This window comes from Saccopteryx leptura, chromosome 13 (genome assembly GCF_036850995.1).
Source record: "Saccopteryx leptura isolate mSacLep1 chromosome 13, mSacLep1_pri_phased_curated, whole genome shotgun sequence".
Lineage (NCBI taxonomy): Eukaryota > Metazoa > Chordata > Mammalia > Chiroptera > Emballonuridae > Saccopteryx > Saccopteryx leptura.
Genome location: NC_089515.1, coordinates 47,897,822 through 47,922,068, shown reverse-complemented (window position 1 = coordinate 47,922,068; position 24,247 = coordinate 47,897,822). Strand labels below are relative to the sequence as shown.

At 44.8% G+C, this 24,247-nt stretch overlaps 1 protein-coding gene across 4 annotated transcripts in view; it reads left to right on the top strand.

Annotated features, from left to right (window-relative positions):
- The first annotated feature begins 5,179 nt into the window (after positions 1 to 5,179).
- The window catches only part of AKAP13 (A-kinase anchoring protein 13), a 288,721-nt gene continuing 269,653 nt past the window's right edge, over positions 5,180 to 24,247 (top strand). For 3 of the 4 annotated variants that reach the window (XM_066355280.1, XM_066355281.1, XM_066355279.1), the window contains exon 1: positions 5,180 to 5,412. The gene's annotated coding sequence lies outside the window, so the exon portion shown is untranslated. The remainder of the gene's footprint in view (positions 5,413 to 24,247) is intronic. The other variant, XM_066355277.1, reaches the window with a different exon arrangement.

The following is a 24,247-nucleotide window of genomic DNA, read 5'->3' as shown; positions in this document are numbered from 1 at the left end:
CTCTCACAGGCAGCCCTTGACCTTTCACCCTTTGAATATTGTCCTCCTGTCGGTGGTCTGGACACCCTGCCTTTCCCACTGTGAGGGCACTTACATTTCTGATGTCTTGGTTTGCCTGACAGTTTCCCTACCTGACTGTGAGCTCCCTGAAGGCAGGAACCTTGCTCTTTGTCTATAATGTCAGGACCAACCCTAAGGCCTGGGACGCAGTAAACTCTCAATAGCCATTTGCTAATTGAATTGAGAAGACGGGCCAGACCTGTGGTGGCGCAGTGGATAAAGCATCGACCTGGAACGCTGAGAAACCAGTTCAAACCCTGGCCTTGCCTGGTCGAGGCACATATGGGAGTTGATGCTTCCTGCTCCTCCTTTCACCCTTCTCACTTTCTCGCCCCCTCCAACCTCTCTAAAATGAATAAATAAAAATTAAAAAAAAAGAAGAATTGAGAAAATGGTCAAGGGAGTGACCATGAATCACCAGCTCATGGATCATGTATCAATTAGAACTCTTGCAGATGCAAGTGACAGACACTCTCACCCGGGCTTTATTGGCTTACATGATGGAAAAGTCTATGTGTTTGTTGTTCAAGCTTCAGGAGTTGCCAGATTCAGCAGTTCAGTCAATGCCACCAACACATTGCTTTTCTTCCTCTCTCAACCTTTGTACCATGCTGGCTCCATTGGAAGAGATTCTTTCCTCATGGTAACAAGATGGCCGAGAAGCATCTCCTTCCGTGTTCCAGTTCAGAGAGTGGAATTGACTCCTGTTGCCCCTGACTGGCCTGTTTGGGGTCACATGCCCAACTCTGAACTATTCATTGGTGCCTGGAGATAAGATGAATTGATTGCTCCAGGTGTGACCATGTGTGGAAGCCATGGGATTGGAATTGAGGTCATGGTGGGTTTGGGTTCACCCCAAGCAAGGGGCTACAAGTGAAATTTCCCTCCAAGCAACATCAGGGTACTGTTTGTACCACAAATGCAATAGAACGTCCGCTGTTGTAAAAGAAGAGCCAGGGACAGGTTGTTCTAATTCTTCTTCTTTTACATAAGTGGATGTTTGAGCAGCCATGGGTCTCAAGACAAACTTATGTTCTTTTTTTTTTTTTTTTTGTATTTTTCTGAAGCTGGAAACAGGGAGAGACAGTCAGACAGACTCCCGCATGCGCCCGACCGGGATCCACCCGGCACGCCCACCACGGGCGAAGCTCTGCCCCCCAGGGGGCAATGCTCTGCCCCTGGGGGGGGGGGTCGCTCTGCCACGACCAGAGCCACTCTAGCGCCTGGGGCAGAGGCCACGGAGCCATCCCCAGCGCCCGGGCCATCTTTGCTCCAATGGAGCCTTGGCTGCGGGAGGGGAAGAGAGAGACAGAGAGGAAGGGGGGGGGTGGAGAAGCAAATGGGCGCTTCTCCTATGTGCCCTGGCCGGGAATCGAACCTGGGTCCCCCGCACGCCAGGCCGACGCTCTACTGCTGAGCCAACCGGCCAGGGCCTGAACTTATGTTCTTAACTGTACTGATTTTGTTTGTTGTTTCCAGGGACTCTCTGTAAAATGGGGTTCATCCTTGTTATGTTTTTAGGTATTATAACCTATGTAAATCAATTAGAGAGATGTAAGTCAACTGGAGAAGTAGTTCAGAGATACGAAATCATACCAGTGTTTGATAAGACCCTGACATCTTTCCTTGCCAGCTCGTAAACTTTCTAAAACTGAGAAATTTACTAAACCCCAAATCTCCTTCTTGTGAAATGTGGCACACTGGGTAGAGATATTTAGGGTAACTTTGGAAGAACAAATCTTTAGTATCAGGGACACTTGGTTTGAAGGCATCTCATAGTAGCTCTTTCTGTACAACTTCATCCATGCAAAACCTGAGTTCCTACTGTTCCTATAGGCACTATTATATATAGATGTGGAGGGCGAGAACCTGTAAGCAAAACAGACTTCCGGGAGCTTACATTACAGTGAGGGAGATAGCCAACAAATACACAAATAAATAAGATACTTTCAGATTTGGATCAATGCTGTGAAAAATAAGAGTGAGAGGGACTAGGTGAGAATGGGTTATTTTGGGTAGGCTGGCCAAGCATGCCTTTTCTGAAAAGGGACATTAGGGTTGACGATGGGAAAGTGTCAGCCATGCAGACAGGACTTCCCAGAGAGGATAAAGGCTCTGTTGTCTCAGCTGCTCCGCAAGGTGGTCCCAGACTGGCAGCAGCAGTACCCCCCAGGGATATAACCGCAGACTCCCCAGATCCAGCCCAGGCCTACTGAGTCAGAATCTGCATTTAACGAAGTCTCCCAGTTGATTTGTAGGCACAGTAAACTTTGACTCTTTCTGCATGCCACTGGAAAGGTGTAAATTCTGAAGAGGCAGGAAGGAGGGATGGTGCTGTCAGCAGTCATTAGGAAGATGACAAAGTGACCTGTGCAGCTGTCTCTGTGACAGAGCAGCCAGACTCTTAAGACCACAGTGTTATCACAAGTTTGGATCCAAGCCATTTTCTAGGTTAGCTCCTTACATTCCAGGAGACTGAGGTTCTTTGAGGAGCTCCTTTGTGGCCAAGTCCAGAATATAGCTGTCTAGGAGTCACCTCTGTTGGTGCCACTTTTTATATATTGACAAGGACAGCCTGACCTGTGGTGGCACAGTGGGTAAAGCAATCTACCCAGAATGCTGAAGTCGCCGGTTCAAAACCCTGGGCTTGCCTGGTCAAGGCACATATGAGAAGCGACTACTATGAGTTGATGCCTCCCACTTTTCTCTCTTTCTCCTGTCTCTAAAACTCCATAAATAAAATCTTTATAAATAAATAAATACTGACAAGGACTGATTAGAGTGAGTGTGGAGGAGGAGGAGAAGGGTGAGCCACACCATGCAGTGGTTGGGAAAATTTCACATGAAGCACTGGAAATGTTTGGCATTTGGTTTTGCATTCCGTGAGGGTGAACTAAGAAAATATAGGGGTGGCAAAAGTAGGTTGACAGTCATTTATATGGAAACCAATACAAGAATTAATAAATAATAGTACAAGAATAAACTTTGTGTATCACATACTCACAGCTATAAACCTACTTTTGCCCCACCCAGGTCCACTTATAGAGAAGCAAATTTCATCTCAAGACTAGGATCATTTCTGGGATTAGAGCCACTTAAAAATGGAAGTGCCTGGTATACACCGTGAGTTTTCACAACCCTTCTCTCAGATATTCAGTCCTTGGTAGTGAGCTTGCCCAGATCAGGGTGTCCCAAATGGCAGTCATTTGCATCTTTGCATTTTTTTGGTCATATCTTATACCAGTATTTTAAAAAATGGGCATAAAAATGCATGTGTAATGTGCACTAATCTTAGGCATATAGCTGGATGAAATTTTTTTTCTTCTTTTCCAAGTGAGAGGGGAGATAGAGAGACAGACTCCCCCCATGCGCCTTGACCGGGATCCACCCAGCAACTCCTGTTTGGTGCCGATGCTCTGCCCACCTGGTCCTATGCTCTCAATCAAGCTATTTTTAGCACCTGAGGCAGAGGCTCCGCGGAGCCATTCTCAGCACCCAGGCGGATGTGTATTCTCAAGTCGCTGGAGCCTTGGCTGCAGGAGGGGAAGAAAGAGAGAGGGAGAGGTAGAGAAGGGGAGGGGTGGAGAAGCAGATGGCCACTTCTCCTGTGTGCCCTGACCCGGAATCAAACTCAGGACATCTACAGGCTGGGCACATGCTCTACCACTGAGCCAACAGGCCAGGGCCTGGATCAGTTTTCACATATCTAGATTTTTGTTACCCATTATTCAGATTAAAACACAGAACATTCCCCCGCACGCCAGGCCGACGCTCTACCTGGTGTGCGGGGGACCCGGGTTCGATTCCCGGCCAGGGCACATAGGAGAAGCGCCCATTTGCTTCTCCACCCCCACCCCCCTCCTTCCTCTCTGTCTCTCTCTTCCCCTCCCGCAGCCAAGGCTCCATTGGAGCAAAGATGGCCCAGGCGCTGGGGATGGCTCCTTGGCCTCTGCCCCAGGCGCTAGAGTGGTTCTGGTCGCGGCAGAGCGACGCCCCGGAGGGGCAGAGCATCGCCCCCTAGTGGGCAGAGTGTCGCCCTTGGTGGGCGTGCCGGGTGGATCCCGGTCGGGCGCATGCGGGAGTCTGACTGTCTCTCCCCGTTTCCCGCTTCAGAAAAAGAAAGAAAAAAAAAACAACAACAAAAAAACTCCCCCCAAAACCACAGAACATTCCAGCACCCTACCTTGTTGCTTCCCAGTTATTAACCCTTCTCCCCTCAACCACAGTACATACTTTAATAACTATCAAGTTGCACATTCTTCAACTGTATACAAAGTGTCTCCACTTTTCCTTAATATTTTCTTTAAGTAGACTCGCTTTTTTTTTTTTTTTTTTACAACTTTCTATCTGATCTAAGAAATAACATCAATGGAATAATGGTTTGACGTGATAGGCATTTCCCCTGTCCATTGCCCATCCGCATTAAAATAAACACACAACTATCAAAACGAATTAACTTCTTCCTGTACCAACCGACCACATTTTGTTTTTCAAATGCCAACAGATGACTTCTGAGGTCCTTTGCACCTCGAAGACTGTATGATTTTGTGGTGCCTGAGTAGCCAAAAGTTCCTGGAATACACTGTCACAAGCCTGATGCGGCCATAGATCATCCATCCATCCATCCATCCATCCATCCATCCATCCATCCATGCATGCATGTAAAACACTTGTTGAATACCTAGCAATGACTCTCCCAGGCACTGGACACAGAGAAGACTAAACCCCACCTTCTGATTTTAAGTGGGGGGAAATAGAAAAGTAAATAATTTCAATGTGTGCAGGGAGTGCTACAGTTCATTCAGGTAAGCACCAGCACAGAGGAAGGGCGGTTTCCGGAGTTAGGGCGGAGACAAGAGGGTGGGGTGGGCGTTTTTCTGCAGCAGCTTCAGCCAGCAACCCCACTTGGATCACTCTGGCGCGGCTCAGCAGAGGCAAGCAACCTCAGCTTTCCTTAGCAACCTGAGCGCACCCGCCCAGGTGCCTCCCTATTGGTTTCGTGGAGCTTGACGGGCAACTTCATCATGCAATCCCAGCTCTCAACCCCTGGCTCCGCGCTTACTCACGGGAGGGCTCGTAGGCGTGACTGCCCTCCGGAGTAGCCCGCCCTCCGCCAAGCGGCTGGTGGCGCATGCGCGGGCGGACTCGCAGGGCCAGCGCCGAGCCGGATCAGCCGCGGAGACGCTCCAGGGCTCCGTGGAGAGCGCCGTCCTTGTTCTTCGCCGCAGCTGCCGCAGCCTCCAGCCTCCGCCGCCGCCGCCGCCGCGGGAGCCGCCGCCTATTGTCTTGCTTCGCGGCGAAGGTGCGGAGCTGCTCTGACTCGGTCCGTGGGGGAGCCCCGGGCGCCGCACGGTGAGCGCGCAACTTTGTGGCAGAGTTGGGGGAAGTTGTGGGATTTGAGGAGGGGTCGGCGTGGAGCGCGGGCCCCTCGCCTGGGGCCGCTGCTCGGGGCGGGGAGCGGCCGCGGGGCCGGGAGGGGCGTGAGCGCGGGCGCTGGGATGAATGGGCGGCGCAGGGTCGCCCCCGGCTCTGCGCCGCCCTCCGCGGCGTCCCACCTCCCGCATTGTCTGCTCCGGGCGCCAGCTCGCGGTGCGGGGTCCGCAGCCCAGTTTCGGGGGGCCCCCCGTACCCTCCCAGGCCTGCCTCCCCAGCGCCGTGCTTTCCGGGTGGGCTCCGCGGGGGTCGGGGCGTCTCTGCTGCTCAGTGGGTCCCTCCGGTGCCACCGAGGCCGTTTGGAAGTGCAAGGGACGCGAGGGAGCAGCTCGGCAGCGGACGGTAAACACGCCGGGCCGCGCCCGCCTTCGGGGGGCGCTTTTGGCGCCTGGTCCCGGGGGCGCGGCCGGGGACCGGTGCGGGTCGGAGGCGTGCGACCGGAGGGGACCAGCTCTGGGACAGTGCAGTGGACTCAACTCTGTACCTGCTGCAAGTGCAGCCTTATTTTGAGACCAAAACTGAAATATGGCTTACGGACACTTTTTTTTTTACAAAGCCAACCAGAATGTGAAGTTTTAAAACAGTACGGGGAAAGCCCTTAACATGTTTTTCATCCGAAGAAAGGATAAACAGGTTTCATTTTATTTAATTTTTGTGTTTTGGGACTAGTTCTTAGAGCAAAATGATTTCATCATATTTCTCTTACTGTGAACTTAGGATTCACGGTGCAGGCTGGCTTGTATTTCTGGTGTTCGTTCTCAGCTTTTACACTCCGCAGTGAAGTTATTTTGAGAGTTTATTGCCTTAGGCACATAGAACTAAAGGAAAAAGCAATGCGTCGTGCCCCCCCCCCCCCACCCTTTATTCCCCTTATCCCTCCCCTTCCTTTATTTTCAGAAGCAGCAGCTAATTCTCTTTTTCTAAACATTGGGTTGCCCAGATCGAAACAAATGCTGTTGTTTCTGAAAGATGATTTGTGTGTGTGTGTGTGTGTGTGTGTGTGTGTTCAGGTTTGTAAAGGAGTCAGGATCAACTGAGATAAATCATTGTTAACAGCTCTGGTAGGCCTTCCTGGTCTCTCGGGTGTTTGCAGACTGCATTAAGTATGTACAAGCCTTGTTGTCAAGTTTTCAGTGCTTGAGTCTGCCGAGTTTACTTCATTTAGCTTATCATGTGAGAATCATTCTGTTTAAGTCCTCCAGCTGGAGCTGGCTTAAATGTTGGTCAAATTCCTAGTGGAACAAAATGACCAGGATGTGTTAATATCAGTTGTTACATCGCTTTGCCATCTGCTAAATTAAAGAGAAAAACTTGAGAAATAGTGTGTGTGTGTGTGTGTCAGTTTGCTTTGATTTCTCATGCTGAGTGACTAATGTAGAGAAGTGTTCTGGGTTTTTCTGGTTGGTTGACCTCCTTTTGCTTAAAAAAAAAAAATCCAAAAACCCCAACTTTTTTTGCCTGGCAAAGCCAAAGAAAAATATCCTTATGGGCATAAGTATTGTAATTTTTTCGCTAATGCTTACATATCAAGTATGATGCACATATCAACAAATAATAAGCATTGCACTTTTTAAGCTACAGATGGTCGTGTTGAGGAGTCACAATCTTTGCTCTTAAAGAGTTTTTCTTCTGGGTTGTGTGTGCCTGTGTAGGGGATTGTGGGGCCGGAGTTTGACAGGGTTGGAAGGAGTTGTCAGGGAGGAACAAAATGGAAACAAACACTATTACAACATACTGTGACAAGTAGGCCAGTTGCTTTCCTTCTCTGAGCTGTGATAGCATACTGTACCTACTTTCTTTTAGGGTTTCTCGCGCTTCATTTATTTGCCTGACTAATGATAACTGTATATGTAGTATAAAGGGACTCCTCTGGTTTTGACTCCTTGAGGTTTGTGTGATGGGCCTTATTTCTTATTTAGCTTTGTACCCTCTTTTCCAGGGAGGAGTGTTACCCCATGACAGGTGTTCAGTGTGTGTTTGAATTGGGTGAAGTGCTTTGTACTTGCTGGTGGTAGTGCATATAGAACCACCAACTCTGGGGACTTGTCCAAAAGGACAGTTCACTTGCAGATCTCTGATGGAATTTAGATTACTTTAAAAGGGTTTCTAACTTTTCTTTCTTTTTTTCCTTTTTTAAATTTTATTTTAGTGAAAGGAGGGGAGGCAGAGAGACAGACTCCCGCATGCGCCCAGACTGGGATCCACCTGGCATGCCCACCAGGGGGCGATGCTTTGCCCATCTGGGGCTGTTGCTCTGTTGCAACCAGAGCCATTTTTTGGCACCTGTGGCAGAGAACATGGAGCCGTCCTCAGCGCCCAGGCCCACCTCATTTGAGCCCATTGAGTATGGCTGTGGAAAGGGGGGAGAGAGAGAGAAGGGAAAGGGGAGGAGAAGATAGTCGCTGCTTCTTTGTGTCCTGACCTGGAATTGAACCCAGGACTTCCACATGCTGGGCAGACACTCTACTTCTGAGTCAACTGGCTGGAGCTCTAACTTTTCTTTTTAACTTGTTAATTCTTGAAAAGAAGTTAGGTTTAAACGGTGCACTATGGATTTCAAAAAGTGGCTTTGACTTAGACATCCCTTTTTGGTGAAATGGTTAAGATGCTAGACAGATTTATTCATACATGCTGCCCATTCCTCTATTGTGAAATGGGAGGCAGCAGCACGATTTAGAAGAAACAAAGTCTTTGAAATTAAGTAAATCTGAGTTTCAAATCCCCCCACATCCACTGACTAGTATAGCCTTGAGCAGGTCACTTAATTTCTCAGAACTGGGGTTTCCTACCATGGAAGGTGTGTAGCTTACTTTCCAGTGTTTTTGGAAATAAATGAAATAGTGTGCCTAACATGACCTAGGTGCCTGTTTCCTAGTGCTGTAATGACAATTATTTTGATACATTTTTTTTTAAATAATTTATTTTATTTTATTTATTTATTCATTTTAGAGGGGGGGGAGAGAGAGAAAGAGAGGGAGAGAGAAGGAGGAGGAGCAGGAAGCATCAACTCCCATATGTGCCTTGACCAGGCAAGCCAGGGTTTTGAACCGGCAACCTCAGTGTTTCCAGGTTGACGCCTTATCCACTGCGCCACCACAGGTCAGGCTGATACATTTTATATAACTTAAAAATTCACTTTTAAAAGTCTGATGCTTCTGAGTATAGGAGCTAAACTGTGTCTCATAAATAAGGAATCCTGAGGAGTGAGTCAATCAAATGCATTTTTTTTTCATTTTTCCGAAGCTGGAAACGAGTAGGCAGTCAGACAGACTCCCGCGTGCGCCCGACCCGGATCCATCCGGCACGCCCACCAGGGGGCGATGCTCTGTTGCATCCAGAGCCATCCTAGCGCCTAAGGCAGAGGCCACAGAGCCATTATCAGCACCCGGGCCATCTTTGCTCCAATGGAGCCTTGGCTGCAGGAGGGGAAGAAAGAGACAGAGAGGAAGGAGAGGGGGAGGGGTGGAGAAGCAGAGGGACGCTTCTCCTGTGTGCCCTGGCCGGGAATCGAACCCGGGACTCCTGCACGCCAGGCCGACGCTCTACCACTGAGCCAACCGGCCAGGGCCCAAATGCAATTTTTTTATTTTTATTATTTTATTATTTTTTTTTATTTTTTTTTTAACAACTGATAATCAATTTATTAAAAAGGCTGATTTAAGCATCTGCAATGGTGACTTCAACCTCAACTCCCGGCTCAATACTAATGGAAGTAATCTGTTTAACAATCTCAGAAGGGCTGTGCAGGTCAATGAGACGTTTGTGGATCCTTATCTGAAACCGATCCCAAGTCTTGGAACTGAATGTTAATAGAAACAAACATCTTTTACTTTGTAACTCCCTTGTTAGTCTTTGAGTAGGACTTGCAGAGTGCCTGGGTTGGTAGAACTCGATGCATTTATGGTCTTTAAAAATGATTGTTTTCAATATTTGTAATAGGATAGCTCAGTTATTTAGACAGTTTCAGCTTTTCTTTGACATTTTACCTTAGTCTTTTATATATATATATATATATATATATATATATATATTTTAATTTTTATTTTTTTTACAGGGACAAAGAGAGAGTCTGAGAGAGAGAGAGATAGGGACAGACAGACAGGAATGGAGAGAGATGAGAAGCATCAATCATTAGGTCCTCGTTGCAACACCTTAGTTGTTCATTGATTGCTTTCTCATATGTGCCTTGACTGCGGGCCTTCAGCAGGCCGAGTAACCCCTTGCTCGAGCCAACGACTTTGCTGGTGAGCCTTTTGCTTAAGCCAGATGAGCCTGCGCTCAAGCTGGCGACCTCGGGGTCTCGAACCTGGGTCCTCTGCATCCCAGTCCAACGCTCTATCCACTGCGCCACCACCTGGTCACGCTTTACCTTAGTCTTGAAAAGTGATATGGATGACTGCCTTTCTCCAATTTACTTAAGCTAGAACGGGACTGAGGGTTAATATAGTGTTAGTATAATTCAGAGACATGAATGAATCACTCACTTCCTCTTCAAGATAACATTATTTGAAGGTGCCTTTACGGAAGGAAGCAGTGATTTAAATCGGTTATACAAGCTCAGTTTAGAATATTTGCAGTACCAAATGGAATAGATACATTCTAGAAATATTAACCTGTAATAGACATTTTTGTATATCGAATCACATTTTTCCATTAGTTTTCTTATAAAATAAAGATTTTTTATCTTATTTTGTATAAGTAAGGATTTTTTAAGAAAACATAAGGATACCCATTAGTTTTTTTATAAAATGATTTTAACCGTGAAGGTTTATAATAAACATTTAAAAATTATATTTGTTTAGCCCTGGCTGGATAGCTTGGTTGGTTAGAGCATCGTCCTGAAGTGCAGAGGTTGCTGGTTCGATTCCTTGTCAGGGCACATACAGGAACAGATCGATGTTCCTGTGTGTGTGTCTCTCTCCCCCTCCCTCCTTCCCTCCCTCCCTCTTTTCCCAGTTCCCTCTCCTCCTCCCCCTTTCTCTCTCGCTAAAATTAATAAATAAAAAATTAGAAAGATTATATTTGTTTAGACTCACAGATAGAAGGGAAAAGGAAAAACATTTATATATATATTTTTTGGTGACAGAGGGACAGATAAGGACAGACAACAGGAAGGGAGAGAGATGAGAAGCATCAATTCTTCATTGTGGCGCCTTGATTGGAGGGCTACAGCAGACTGAGTGACCCCTTGCTCCAGCCAGTGACCTTGGGCTCAAGCTGGCGAGCCTTGCTTAAACCAGATGAGCCTGCGCTCAAGCTGGTAACCTTGGGGTCTCGAACCTGGGTCCCCTGCATCCCAGTCCGACGCTCTATCCACTGAGCCACCACCTGGTGAGGTGGGAAAAACATTCTTGACAAAGCTAGATGAGTAGACTTGGATTTTTAATAATCCCCTTTTTGAAGGTTAACATTTAACTGCACTTGAGTCAACGTGATTATTACCGATGAGGACAGGCACCCATTTGGAGGCCGAGCTCCTCAGTCCTCACTGGCTGCTGTCTTTCTGCTGTCAGTGGGGAGGGAGGAGAGCGTTCTTTGTGGAAGGAAGTTTGTTTCATTCCTATGTCCTCTCGTGTGGTCTTGTAGTCCAGGTTGATTGGAACACAATAAGTAGAAGAGGATGGGGAACGTACTTGATGTGCTTGTGTGATGTGGGTATGGGGGGGGGGTGAAGGAAATGGTGTGAGGGGTTTACGATTTATTTTACTCTACCCGCTTGTATTAGAAGTCAGTCCTGTTCAAATTTGATTTCTGCTTATAGTACAAGCCCATATTTGGTCGTAGCCTCTACCACCCCAAATGGCCAGTTACTCCTGAATGGTCAGGAATTGGGAAAGTATGTCACATTGTAATTAGTTTGTCTTTAGACAGCTAAAGAGGTCAAGTTAGGGAAGTGCACCCAGGAGTTAGGTGAAGAATTCCACAGAACCCAAGATGATTCTCTGGTATGGAGCCACATACCTGATTTCAGATCCAGACTTGATTGGCTGTGTGTCCTTGAACAAGCCACTGCATCTGCCTCAGACTTATAAAATAAAAATGGACTTAATATTAATCTTATCTGCTACATACTACTGTTGTGAAAAGCACATCGGATAGAACATGCTGGGCTGACACTCTTACCACTGAGCCAGCCTTCCAACGCCAAACACTTTTTTAAATGGTAAAATTAATGTTATTTCAGAGTACAGTGTGTCCATAAAGTCATGGTGCACTTCTGACCGGTTACAGGAAAGCAACAAAAGATGATAGAGATGTGAAATCTGCACCAAATAAAAGGAAAACTCTCCCAGTTTTCATACCTATTCAGTGCAGTTCGATGTGGGCTCACGCACAGATTTTTTAGGGCTCCTTAGGTAGCTATCCCGTATAGCCTCTACAGACTCGTCACTGACTGATGGCCTACCAGAACGGGGTTTCTCCACCAAACTGCCGGTTTCCTTCAACTGCTTATCTCACCGAGTAATGTTATTCCTATGTGGTGGTGCTTCGTTATAAACGCGCCGATATTCACGTTGAACTTTGGTCACGGATTCGAATTTAGCGAGCCATAGAACACACTGAACTTTCCTCTGTACCGTCCACATCTCGACTGGCATGGCCGTGGGCTGCTCTGCTGTATACACGGTGTTATGTCATCATCTGCGCATGCGCACATGCTGCTGCATCATCCTACAGAAACTGGGAAAGTTTTTCTTTTATTTGGTGCAGATTTCACGTTTCTGTCGTCTTTTGTTGCTTTCCTGTGACTGGTCAAAAGTGCACCATGACTTTATGGACACATTGTTTTTCTTGAGTCTCTGTTTCATGTTTTTTGGTAGTGTTGTAAATGGTCCATTTATTTATTTATTTAATTTATTTAGTGAGGGGAGGGGAAAGGAGGCAGAGACAGATTCCCTCCCGCACGTGCCCCGACCAGGATCCTCCCGGCAAGCCCACTAGGGAGCAATGCTTTGCCCATCTGGGCCCTTGCTCCGTTGCAGCCAGAGCCATTTTTTAGTGCCTAAGGTGGAGGCCTTGGAGCCATCGCAGTGCCCTGGGCCAGTTTGCTCCAATCTAGCTATGGCTGCAGGAGGAGAGGAGAAGAGAGAGAGAGAGAGAGAGAGAGAAGATGAAGCAAGAGGGGGAGGGGTAGAGAAGCAGATGGGTGCTTCTCCTGTGTGCCCTGACCGGGAATTGAACCTGGGACATCCACATGCTGGGCTGACGCTGTACCATTGAGCCAACTGGCCAGGATAGAGCCAAATTATCCTTTTCAAATTTCAACTTCCTAATTGTTTATTGCTGGTATTTAGAGATAGGATTGAATTTTGTGTGCCAACTTTGTATCTTACAACCTTGCTTTACTCTTCTAAAAGCCTTTTCATAGATTCTTTGGGATTTTCTACATAGAATGATAACGTCTTCAGCAAAATCAGGCTGTTTGAGTTTTTCCTTTGCAGGATATGCCTTCTATTTCTTTTCTTCTTGTTTTACTGAACTGGCTAGGACCCCCAGTATGATGTTGAATAGGATTTTTGAGCGAGGACATCATTTCCTGATATTCGGGGGAAACATTCAGTGTTTCACCATTAATATGATGTTATTTATAGCTTGTATGCTTGTTTTTATAGATATCCTTTCTCAGTTCGAGGAAGTTCTGTTCTATTTCTAGTTTGTTGAGAGTTTTTATCGTGAATGGATATCGAATGTTGCCAAAGGCTTTTCTCTGCATCTATCTGGATGCTCATGTTTCTTCTTCTCGACTCCATTGATGTGGTGAATGACAGTGGTCTCTGGAGGCTGACGTGGCCTTGCATTCCTGTGCGGATGATCCTCAGGCGGCCATGATGTGGTCTTTATATATGGTTGGATTCAGTTTGCTGCTGACTCTTTTTTTATTTCTCCATTCGTCTCCTGTTCATGTTCATTAAAAAAAATCCGTGATCATATGCACAATAGTTGAAGTTCGTGTCTGTTAATCTCATTATTTCTGTTTTTATGGATGATTTTTCTTTCATTATGGGTCACATTTTCTTCCTTCTTTGCATGTCTGATAATTTCTTGTTGGATTCTGGAAATGGTGACTTTTAAGTTGATTGTTGGATTTTATTGTATTTTTCTTTTTTAAGATTTTATTTACTGATTTTACAGAGAGAGGAGAGGGAGGGGCAGGGAAGTGAGGAGCTCCTCTCATAGCTGCTTCACTTTATTATATCTTTTTTTTTAATTTATATTTTATTTATTTATTTATTTTATTTATTCATTTTTTTAGAGAGGAGAGAGAGACAGAGAAGGAGAGAGACAGAGAGAGAGAGAAGAGGGAAGGAGCTGGAAGCATCAACTCCCATATGTGCCTTGACCAGGCAAGCCCAGGGTTTTGAACCGGCGACCTTAGCATTCCCAGGTCGACGCTTTATCCACTGCGCCACCACAGGTCAGGCCATAGCTGCTTCACTTTAGTTGTTCATTGATTGCTTGTCATATGAGCCTTGACCGGGCAAACGGAGGGCATCGAACCAGCGACCTCAGCGTTCCAGGTTGATGGTTTATCCATTGCGCCACCACAGGTCAGGCTGTATTCTTTTTTTAAAATTTAAAATATTTCCCCCCATTGATGAGAGAGAGAGAGAGAGAGAGAGAGAGAGAGAGAGAGGATAACTGGGAGAGAAGGGGGAGGTAGAGGGGTAGATAGAGAGAGAGAGAAGCATCACCTTTTTTCACTTAGTTGTTCCATTTAGTTGTACACTCACTGGTTGCTTCTTGTGTGCCCTGACCAGGGAGGGAACCCTGCAGCTTTGGTGCACCGGACGACGCCCTGTCCACTGAACCACCCAGCCAGGGCTGTATTCTTGTAAAGCAGGGTTTCTCAACCTTGGTCTTACTGACATCTCAAGCCAGCTTATTCTCTGCTGTGGGGGGCTGTCCTGTGGACTGTAGGAAGGTCAGCAGCATCCTTCAACCCCTTAGATGCTGGTAGTACCACCCCCAGTTGTAACAGCCAGAATGTCTCTACACATGCTAGATGGCCTAGGCTAGGGGAGGAAGGGCGGGCAGGCTCACCCCTCATATGAGAACCATTGTTTTAAAGAGTATTGGGCTTCGTTTTGGCAGGTTATTTGCTTGATACTTCTGAGGCTTATTGAAAAAAATTTTTGTAAACCATAGATGGCTGTTTATTTCGTGCAGGATCTGTGGTGTGTATTTAAACTTTTTCAGATTGGTCTAGAGTAGCTTATATCACCCCATGACTAAGGCAAGAAAGCTCTGTAGTTTTCATTAAAGAGTTGGATGTTGTCTGCTTGGGCTGGTCAGAATATGAATGTGTCCCAGCCCTGGGATTGTTTAGCTTACGGTTCTTGGGTCATTGTTTGCCCTCATAAATTTTATACAATATGCATACATGACTTACTGTTCACTACATCACTCAAGGAGGCCTCTGTGCTGATGTCTGGAGATCTGGCCCTCATGCAACTCTCTCCCTTCTGGTCCCTGCAGTTTTTAGATGCCTCAGCCACCCCGAACTCTCATGGCTGATTCTCAGCTGTACCATGCTGCACGCACCACGTGGGATCCTCGTCATTGTACTGAGGTCCAGCATCTGCCTCCAGGCCGAGAGCCTGGTGTGGTTGCGGGCTCGTCTCATCTGTTCCCTTCTGTTAGTCACTGCAGTCTCGTTCTGCCAGTTGTCCAGTGTCTGAAAGATGTTGCCTCATCTACCATATCCATTCTTCTGGTTGTTGGAGGGGTGTGGCAGGATAAATTTGGATTCGGTTACTTTATCATGGTTGGAGACACGTCCCTTGGAAGAAGGGCGTGCTTTATTGGTGGTGCTGAAAGTGTCGTTCCGGGATTCTTTACATCTTTGGGATATAAACATCAAAGAAACATTTGTTCAGTGTCTTCTGTCTGCAGCTCAGCCCTTATTCTCTGGGGATTGCAAAAAAAAAAGTAGGCATCTTCCAGTTGAAGAGGTACATCCATATTATAGACGTGATTAATCAAAGATGTGAAATGGTCTACTGAGTGGTGAACAGAAAAGCAAAATCACCGTGCGTAGTCTAATAGTTTCCTACAGAAATGCTCTCTGACATTTTTGTTTCTTAGCATATATGTATAATTCTGTTTCATGGCACAAAGTATAGGGAGTCACTGGGTAGAGAACGGGCTCTTTCAGATGTGTTTGGCGACATTTTGTTCTGTGGCTTTCGAACGTTATTTGTCTCTGAAATCCAGTTTTCTCTTTTGTAAAATGGGTGTGTGGCACTTGTTATCTGTAAGGTTGGTTGTTAATCTATTCAGCAGATCTTTGGGCGCCCTCGCTGTGCTGGGCACTATTCCAGATGATGGGGATTCGGTGACAAAGGCAGTTACAGCCATCAAGGAGCCAACTTCTAGTGAGGGAAGCAGAAGACACACAAGTGAAGAAAGAATTGCGGTGATGGCTGGTGGTGATTCTAGGAAGAGTGGGAGGAGTATCAGCGGACATTGGGAAGGCAAACACAGCATTTCTGAGAAGAACTGACCAGAGCTGAAGGAAGCGAAGGGGGCAAGCCACGTGCAGACCCCTGAGCAGAAGGAACATCAAGGACAAAGGGCTTCAGTGGGGTGTGAACAAGGAGGCTGGTGCCGGCATGGGGTGACAGAGGAGCACCGTGGAAGGTGACGTGATGTCGGTCGCAGAAGCCAGGTCCCACAGGCTAACGTCGGGAAGGCCTGATGGGCTGGAGCATGGGATGACGAGAGCTCATTCAGGTTTGGAAAGGTTCACTCTGGACTTGGGAAGCAGGAGAGGGAACAGATACTGGTTCAGAGGTTCGCGGTGTTAGTTAGGGTGGCGGGTGGGTCACGGTGGCGGCAGTGAAGTGGTGACAGCTGGTTGGAAGCCATAGCGCACTTTGAAGACAGAACTGGTAGGATTACTCATGATGGGCAGAATGTCTTCAGGGAAGAAGGGACTTGGGGGGTTTCTAGGAGGGGAAGATGTGGAGTGAGTTCTCTGGGAGGAAGGCATTGTGATTTCTGTGTTAGACATGCTGGGTTTGGTTTGTGAGACTTTTAAGTGAAGGCGTAAGTACAGAGGGTCCTCGGGTTATGACAGTCTCAACATACGATGTTTCGAGTTTATGATGCTCACTCCCATAAAAACTTTAAAAAATTGAGGCGTGAGAGTTTCGGCTTACGCCATTAATGTCATACTTACGCGTTACGTGTGGGAACTAGTTTGGTTGCATGTGGGGAAGAATGAGCAGTAATGTGGTTATGCGAGGGGTGGCGTCCCCCCATGCTTATCTACTCTAGTTTGGACTGTTAAAAGCGCAAGTGTCCCATTTGTGTTAGTCTAGGGTGTGTTTCAACTTACACCAAAATTCGGGTTATGTCACGGTCATAGGAATGGAACTGTGTCGTAACCCAAGGACCCCCTGTACTTGGGTATTCAAACCTGGAGATCAGGGATGAAGTCTGGACTGGATATAAGAATTAGAAAATTGTAGAGAAGGGAGGCTGGGGCGTTCTTGTGGGAATTAGGGTTGTATAAAGCTCCTGGCACAGGGAGGGGCACACGGCATGGAAGCTTGTAGTGACAGTGACGTGGTGAACTGCACCTCGGCAGAACCAAGGAGGGGAGACACGAGTGAAGGAACGTGGTGGTAGTGTCCTGAACCAGTGCCTCGTACATTACAGCAGAGGTAGTCAGGATGCCACACATGCTGGCAGCTTTTCTCCTCTGAGCATGGTAAAAATATTACCAGTGAAATATGTCTTACGTTTCCAGTCTCTGAGGAGATCTGATTTTTAATGTGATACGGGGTGGTCTCCCTTGTGTGCGCTTCACATACATGTAACGGACAAGAAGGTCTGGAACAGGGGTCGGGAACCTATGGCTCATGAGCCAGATGTGGCTCTTTTGATGGCTGCATCTGGCTCGCAGACAAATCTTTAATAAAAAAAATAATAACGTTAAAAATATAAAACATTCTCATGTATTACAATCCATTCATTTCCTACCGCTCATGTTCATGGTTGCGGGTGGCTGGAGCCAATCACAGCTGTCCTCTGGGACAACACCAGATTTTTATTGGATAATGCTAACGTACACGGGTCATTGTATGGCTCTCACGGAATTACATTTTAAAATATGTGGCGTTCATGGCTCTCTCAGCCAAAAACGTTCCCGACTCTCAGTCAAAAAGGTCTGGAAGGAGCCTACTGCAAAGCATTACCTTTGGTTAGGTTTGAGGAGTGAGATGGTAGGTAGGGTGTTTTTTGATCTAAGTATTCTGCAATGTATATATTTTTCTTTAAGCTTATTTTTAATAAAGGGAGTTAGTATTTTTACAGAGTCTGCTTGATTGATGAGCTTCAGGGCTGATGAGGTTCATCTGCTTGTGGCTGCTAACACTGCTTTGGATATAGCTGGGTCTTTGAGGATGGTCTGTTGTCTTGAAAACTGAGCCCTTGGTCATGGGGGAGTCAGGTTCAGAGTCTAGAGGTTTTGTTGTAAGTCCATGACAGCTCCTGGGAAAATTGTTAGGACCTGTCCTTCCAGCTACGGTAGCTGTGACACCATTTTGTCAATGGGCATGTGATTTAGTATTTGGTGGCAGACTGATCACTTCAGGTAAATTGGACCGAGCATGAATTTTTTTTCTAAATATGAATGATACTATCAGCATAAACTGAGATTTTTAGATGTATTCCTTTTCCTAGGTGATGACCGTGTTAAAGGTGGTACATAGGACAGCAGCTTTTTACAAATTTGACATTTTCTGTAACTTCCGAATCACTTCTAGGAACAGTATAATTTGAAATGTGCCCTGTAAACAATCGACCTACCTGGTTCTGCCCGTTAATTTCTGCTCTGTCCAAAGTAGATGTTTCTGGAGTGTAGAAGGGGGAGGTCCGTTGTGGCGTTGCATGAGAATAATTCCTGTCCCCGGTTACAAACTGGAAGGAAAGTTGTTTTTTTTGCCTTTTGGATACTTTGTTCACAGAGTGGCTGGGCTCAGAATACCAAGGAACTCTGGGTACATCTTGCAGTTTGGGAGTTATTTAGGGAAAAGAATGTGGCAACAAGGTGTGAGAAGTAAGAGTTCTAATTGTTTATTTGGTCCCCCAAAGCCTTGGGGCCTGGATGAGGTGCTCTCTCTGTTTGAGGATTAAGTATACATATGGGTCAGTGGACAGGAATGGCCAGAGCTGTTGCCTGGGCCCTCCTGCGCTAACGGTCCTGTATGGATGCTCAGCGCGTAGGGTAATGTGTCTTTAAAAGACCTTCCCAGTCCAGAGGGATCTTTTGAGGCAGGCGTTTGAGGTTTCCTAAAAGATGTTTTCTAGAAAGCAAAGTCACTAAAGGAAAGAAGGGTGCCTACCTGCATATTGGGTGTTCATTTCTCTTCATTCCTTACAGTAACTCTGTAAAATAGGTATTTTTCTTCCACTCTTTTTTGATTAGAAAACGGGGGCTCAGAGATTTTAGTTTGCTTCTCTCAGGCCAGTTAACTGTAATTTTCATCCAAGACTTTGTGTGACTATCAGCATGCTCTAGTTTTATTGTATATGCCTTAACTCACATTTTTCTTTTCACTGACATAATTATATCCAAAACAGTCAACTTAAAATTCTAGCTTGTTCTTGTTGTGAGTAGAAAATCATTGTGGTTTGCCCTTTAAAAATTTTCCTAGAATTCTTAAAAACATGCAGGGGTTTTTTTGTGTGTTTGTGCCTTGAAAGTAGCAGAAACTTGTCAGTATAAAATTGTGTTTTCACATACATGAGCTTTGTGGGTCAACATTAATAATTAACATTTGCACACTCTTTCCCATCTTCAAAGTGTTTTCTTAAACAGTTAATGAGTTCATGTTTAACCCATTTTGGAAGTTGAAAAACCAGTTTCTTAGGTTCAATTTAGCAGTACTGAAGTGTGAGGGGCGAAGGAGTAAGTCTTCAGTGAGAAAAGTGCAGGTGCACACTATGCAATAGCGAATATCTGTCTTCAGTCCCCAGTTTTGTGACCAGTCTAGCTCAAATTGTGTACATCTGCGTCATGCAGAAGGGATGGAACTTTGTGGACTGAAAAACACCAGGTTCAGGATGGCTGGGGAAAGACCTGGGTGATTCAGTGACCTGCATTGCTTCTTGTCCTTGATTAATTGAGGGTCAGGAAAGGGGCGCAGAGACTCTGGCAAACGAACAGTCTTTACACATGCTAATTTCTGGGAAAAGGTTCTTTTTCACTCCTGGTTTAGGAGATAATAACTGCCACTGAATACTTTGCTGGTTTCTTCACCACTTGTCACCTGATTCCATCTTCTCTCTCTACACCCCAGTGAAATGGCTTTTCCTTGGCAAGGTTGGTTGTACAGTTGGAAGAGGCTTTGGAAGGAGACCCGAGTCCCACCCAGTTCAGCTGTTTCTGTCACATAGCTGTGTGACCTTGAGCAGGTTACCGCTTTGCTTCTGCCCTTGGGTTCTTTTGTTCTGTGTAGTAATGTGTTAATGACTCACTTTTCTTTTTTTTTTTTTTAATTCATTTTAGAGAGGAGAGAGAAAGGGAGAGAGAGAGACAGAGAGGGAGAGAGAGAGGAGAGAGAGAAGGTGGGGAGGAGCTGGAAGCATCAACTCCCATATGTGCCTTGACCGGGCAAGCCCAGGGTTTCGAACCGGTGACCTCAGCATTTCCAGGTCGATGCTTTATCCACTGCGCCACCAAAGGTCAGGCATGACTCACTTGTCATTGAGTCCTAGAGGGGGATATAAAACTTACGGTTTTGGACAGGAAATGGACGGAGGATATTTTCACATCAGTGAGGATTCCTCCAAGTTGCTGTGACTTCTTCCTTCCTGGTTCGGTTGGAGTAATTGATTTATTTTCTTACTATTGTTGCCAATAGCGTTAGTATACTTGAAACATCTTTCTTCTTCTAATACAGAGCAATAAATAGAGCCATTTAATAAATATTGAGTCTGGGTGACTTCCTAAGACAGGACATGCAGGTTCCTTTATATCAGTGGTCCCCAACCCCCGGGCCACGGACCGGTACTGGTCTGTGGGCCATTCGGTACCGGTCTGCAAAGATAGAATAAATAACTTACATTATTTCTGTTTTATTTATATTTAAGTCTGAATGATGTTTTATTTTTAAAAAATGACCAGATTCCCACTGTTACATCCGTCTAAGACTCACTCTTGATGCTTGTCTCGGTCACGTGATACATTTATCTGTCCCACCCTAAAGGCCAGTCCGTGAAAATATTTTCTGACATTAAACTAGTCCATGACCTGAAAAAGGTTGGGGACCACTGCTTTATATCATTGGTCATAGCCCGGTCAGTCAGAGGGACCTTTCCCCGAATCTCTGTCTGACCTTGCCAGAGAAATCTTAGTAAGTGATGGCAGAAAGAAGAGAAATTCTGAGAGCTTGGCATGTATATTTAATTAAATTTTTATCATGAATGGGGATCTGTTCTTATAATGGGTCCAGATAGGAACGGCTCCGAACTTTCTTTTTATCAGCTTTCTCTCCCTGCCCCCCCTTTCCTTCCCTTCTTGAAAATCTGAAAACTTAAAAGTGAGACAAAATGGCTTTTGAACCTTTTGGTAACATGAACTACATCCAGGTTTAAGCTTATTATTCTTTTCTACCAAGATTTATGTAACTGGGAAGGATGGCTGTGCAGCTGACCTTGTATTGCACCAGGTGTGAACTGGGAGCAGTCAGTAAGGACCTAGTTAAATGTTTAAAGCCACTTTCATATTAAAGGATGTCTGTAGGTAACATTTATTTACTTTTGAAAAAGAAGTCTTTCTTTTTTTTTTGCTAGTTTAAATTAGGTATATAAATTAGACAAGATAGACGCTTTTTTTTTTTTTTTAAAAAGACTTTATTCAATTTTCAGAGAGGAGAGAGAGAGAGAAGGGGGGAGGAGCAGGAAGCATCAACTCCCATATGTGCCTTGACCAGGCAAGCCTGGGGTTTCAAACCGGCAACCTCAGTGTTCCGAGTCTATGCTTTATCCCACTGTGCCACAACAGGTCAGGCTTTTTTTTTTTTTTTTTTGACTCTTTCTTTTGGAAACACCTAGTTATTTATAGCAGTATTGTAAACTACAGAAATAAATGGATTTTAAAAAGATACTATGCCAGCAACTAGGCTAAAAGATTGTTTCTCTTACTTAGGTTAGGTATATTAGGTTGTCCTGTTTTCAGTCACCTCTTTAAGTTCTTTGTATTGTCTTTTCCCACCAGTCAGTTCCTTTCTCCCAGTGAAATCGGTCGGATTCCTTTGTCACGTTGCTCACTGCCTAGGTAGGGATAAGGTAATAACCATTTGTCTGTATTTTCTCCTAGATCAGCAATTTTCAACCAGTATGCCATGGACAGTGGTGTGCTGCAAGATTTAAAAAAAAAATGTATTGATTGCTTTCAGAGAGAGAGACAGAAACATGCATCTGTTTCTGTAGGTGCCCTGACCAGGGACTGAACCAGCAGCCCTTGTGTATCAGGATGACATTCTGACCAGCTCAGGTATCCGGCCAGGGCGCTGCGAGAATTTTTAAAACACACACTACCTTTACTGTTTATTTAATCAGGAGCACGTGACTTCTTTTTGCTTAGAAAGTCAAACAAAAAGATGACTATAGCTAACACAACAGTAGTTGTCCAGTGTGAATATCCTTTCTTGAACTATAAATATGTAGGGTTGCATTTTATTGGTCACATGGCATATAATAAGGTTGTGTCTGATTGGTTATTTTTTAGTACCAGAAATCCTTATATACAAAGTATAGGCACCTGATTTTTTAAAAAGTCACTTTGAAGCAAAAAGGGTAGGTAGTTACTATTGTAATATATATATTTTTTGGTAAATCAATTAAAATTATACCTATTTTTTGTCAGATTGGCAAAAAATATATTTTAGGGTGTGCCCTGAGGTGGAAAAGGTTGGAAACAACTGTCCTAGTTATCTGCTTTGTGTCTGTATTCTCAGCACCCAGCATTGTGCATAGTAAGTTAGTTGTGTCTCAGGAAATATTTAGAAAACTATGTCTTTTGATAATATATTCATATTATTAGATTACTAATAAAGTCAATTCTTTTGAGAATAAGCAGATTTTAGTTTTTATCCCCTAGAATCAGTTGTAGTTTGATTCTGGTAGGTACATCATCTCTTTTGGTCCTGGCTGGTTGGCTCCATGGTAGAGCGTCAGTTCGGTGTGTGGATGTCCCAGGTTTAATTCCCAGTCAGGGCACAAAGGAAAAGTGACCATCTGGCTTCTTTCCCCCTCCCCCCAACTATGGCTCAGTTGGTTCAAGCACATTGGGCTCCATGCTCAATGTGCTTGAACCAATTGAGGATGGCTCCGTGGAACCTCCACCTCAGGTGCTAAAAATAGCTCAGTTGTGAGCATGGCCCCTGATGGGCAGAGCATCGGCCCCAGATAGGGGTTGCCAGGTGGATTGCGTCAGGTCCCATGCGGGAGTCTGTTTCCCCTGCTCTCAACTTGGAAAAGAAAAAAAAGTATCTCTTTTGGGGAAGAGAATTCCATATTAAATGGAAGATTGGCCAGTGTTGACCAAATCTGGTGGGAGAATCACCATAACTTGCTGGGTTTTTGTGCTTGGTCCTTAGGTGTCTGTCACTTGACATCTTAACCTGTTCAGCAGCTTCATCACTTACTATGAATGATTGACATGGTAATGTAGGTGTGGCTTGTCTGCCTAACTTAAAAAATTGTTTTCTAATAATTTTAAAACTTACTCAAAGTAGAACAGTAGACTTGATCCCTGCCACATCTGCTTACATCCTTTTAAAAAATAACAGCTTCATAGAGATATAATTCACATAAAACATTTACTTCTGCTTAACTTTAATGTATTTATTCTAGTTGTCTTTAAAGTCATTATCAAACTATTATCTTCTCAATAGTGATTTTTATATTGCATTTTTACTCCCTTGTATAATGCTGTAAACCATGAACTTTTCTCTAAATCATGGCATAGCATGTTTGCAGCAGATGGAACAGACAGCTTTAACTCAGGGCAAATGAGTGCTGAGTAGCCTTTTTCCTTTTCAACAGAATCATTGCAGAAATAGGACCATAAACCTTATATTAAGCACTTTTGTATGAAATCTGAGGTTTCTGTCAAATTAGACATGGAAAATTAAACAGAGCTGCCCAAATTCCTGATCTGTGCAGTTTTTGAGTTTTTCTCCCCTATGTTAGGGTTTTTGTATTTTTTTTAGATGACTGTTTCTCTCAAAAACTAATACGAGAATGTTATGATTAATAAAAAAGTATTTTTGGTTTCATGTCAGATAGTTTTTTTCATCTCCCCCCCATAGAATGTAATGATTTCTTTTTTCCCCTCTGAAGATCTGTTTTTCTTCTTAAAATGCACTCCCGTTTATTTTGATTTTTGTGAAGAAAATACTTTAGGTAATTGAATACCTTTATAAATTTTGTACTTCCCTTTATAATTTGTTTGGCAACGTATATAAAAAGTGTTGCCTCGTAGTTCAGATCATCATAAAAGCTTTTTCATTTAAATGCCCAAGAACAATTGATCCACTGTTTTTCACGGTCCCTTTTGTATATATTATGTCCTAAGCTCATGGATTTTCTGAAATACCACATGTCGTTCCCCCCCCACCCACTCTGTGGTTAAGTAGTATTTTGGCTGCTTTGCCAAAAGTGCTTGTGGCAGTCAAAAGATTACCACTTTAATAGTTAGCTCACTAGGAGGTGTGCCCGTAAATGGAGACTTTTCTTT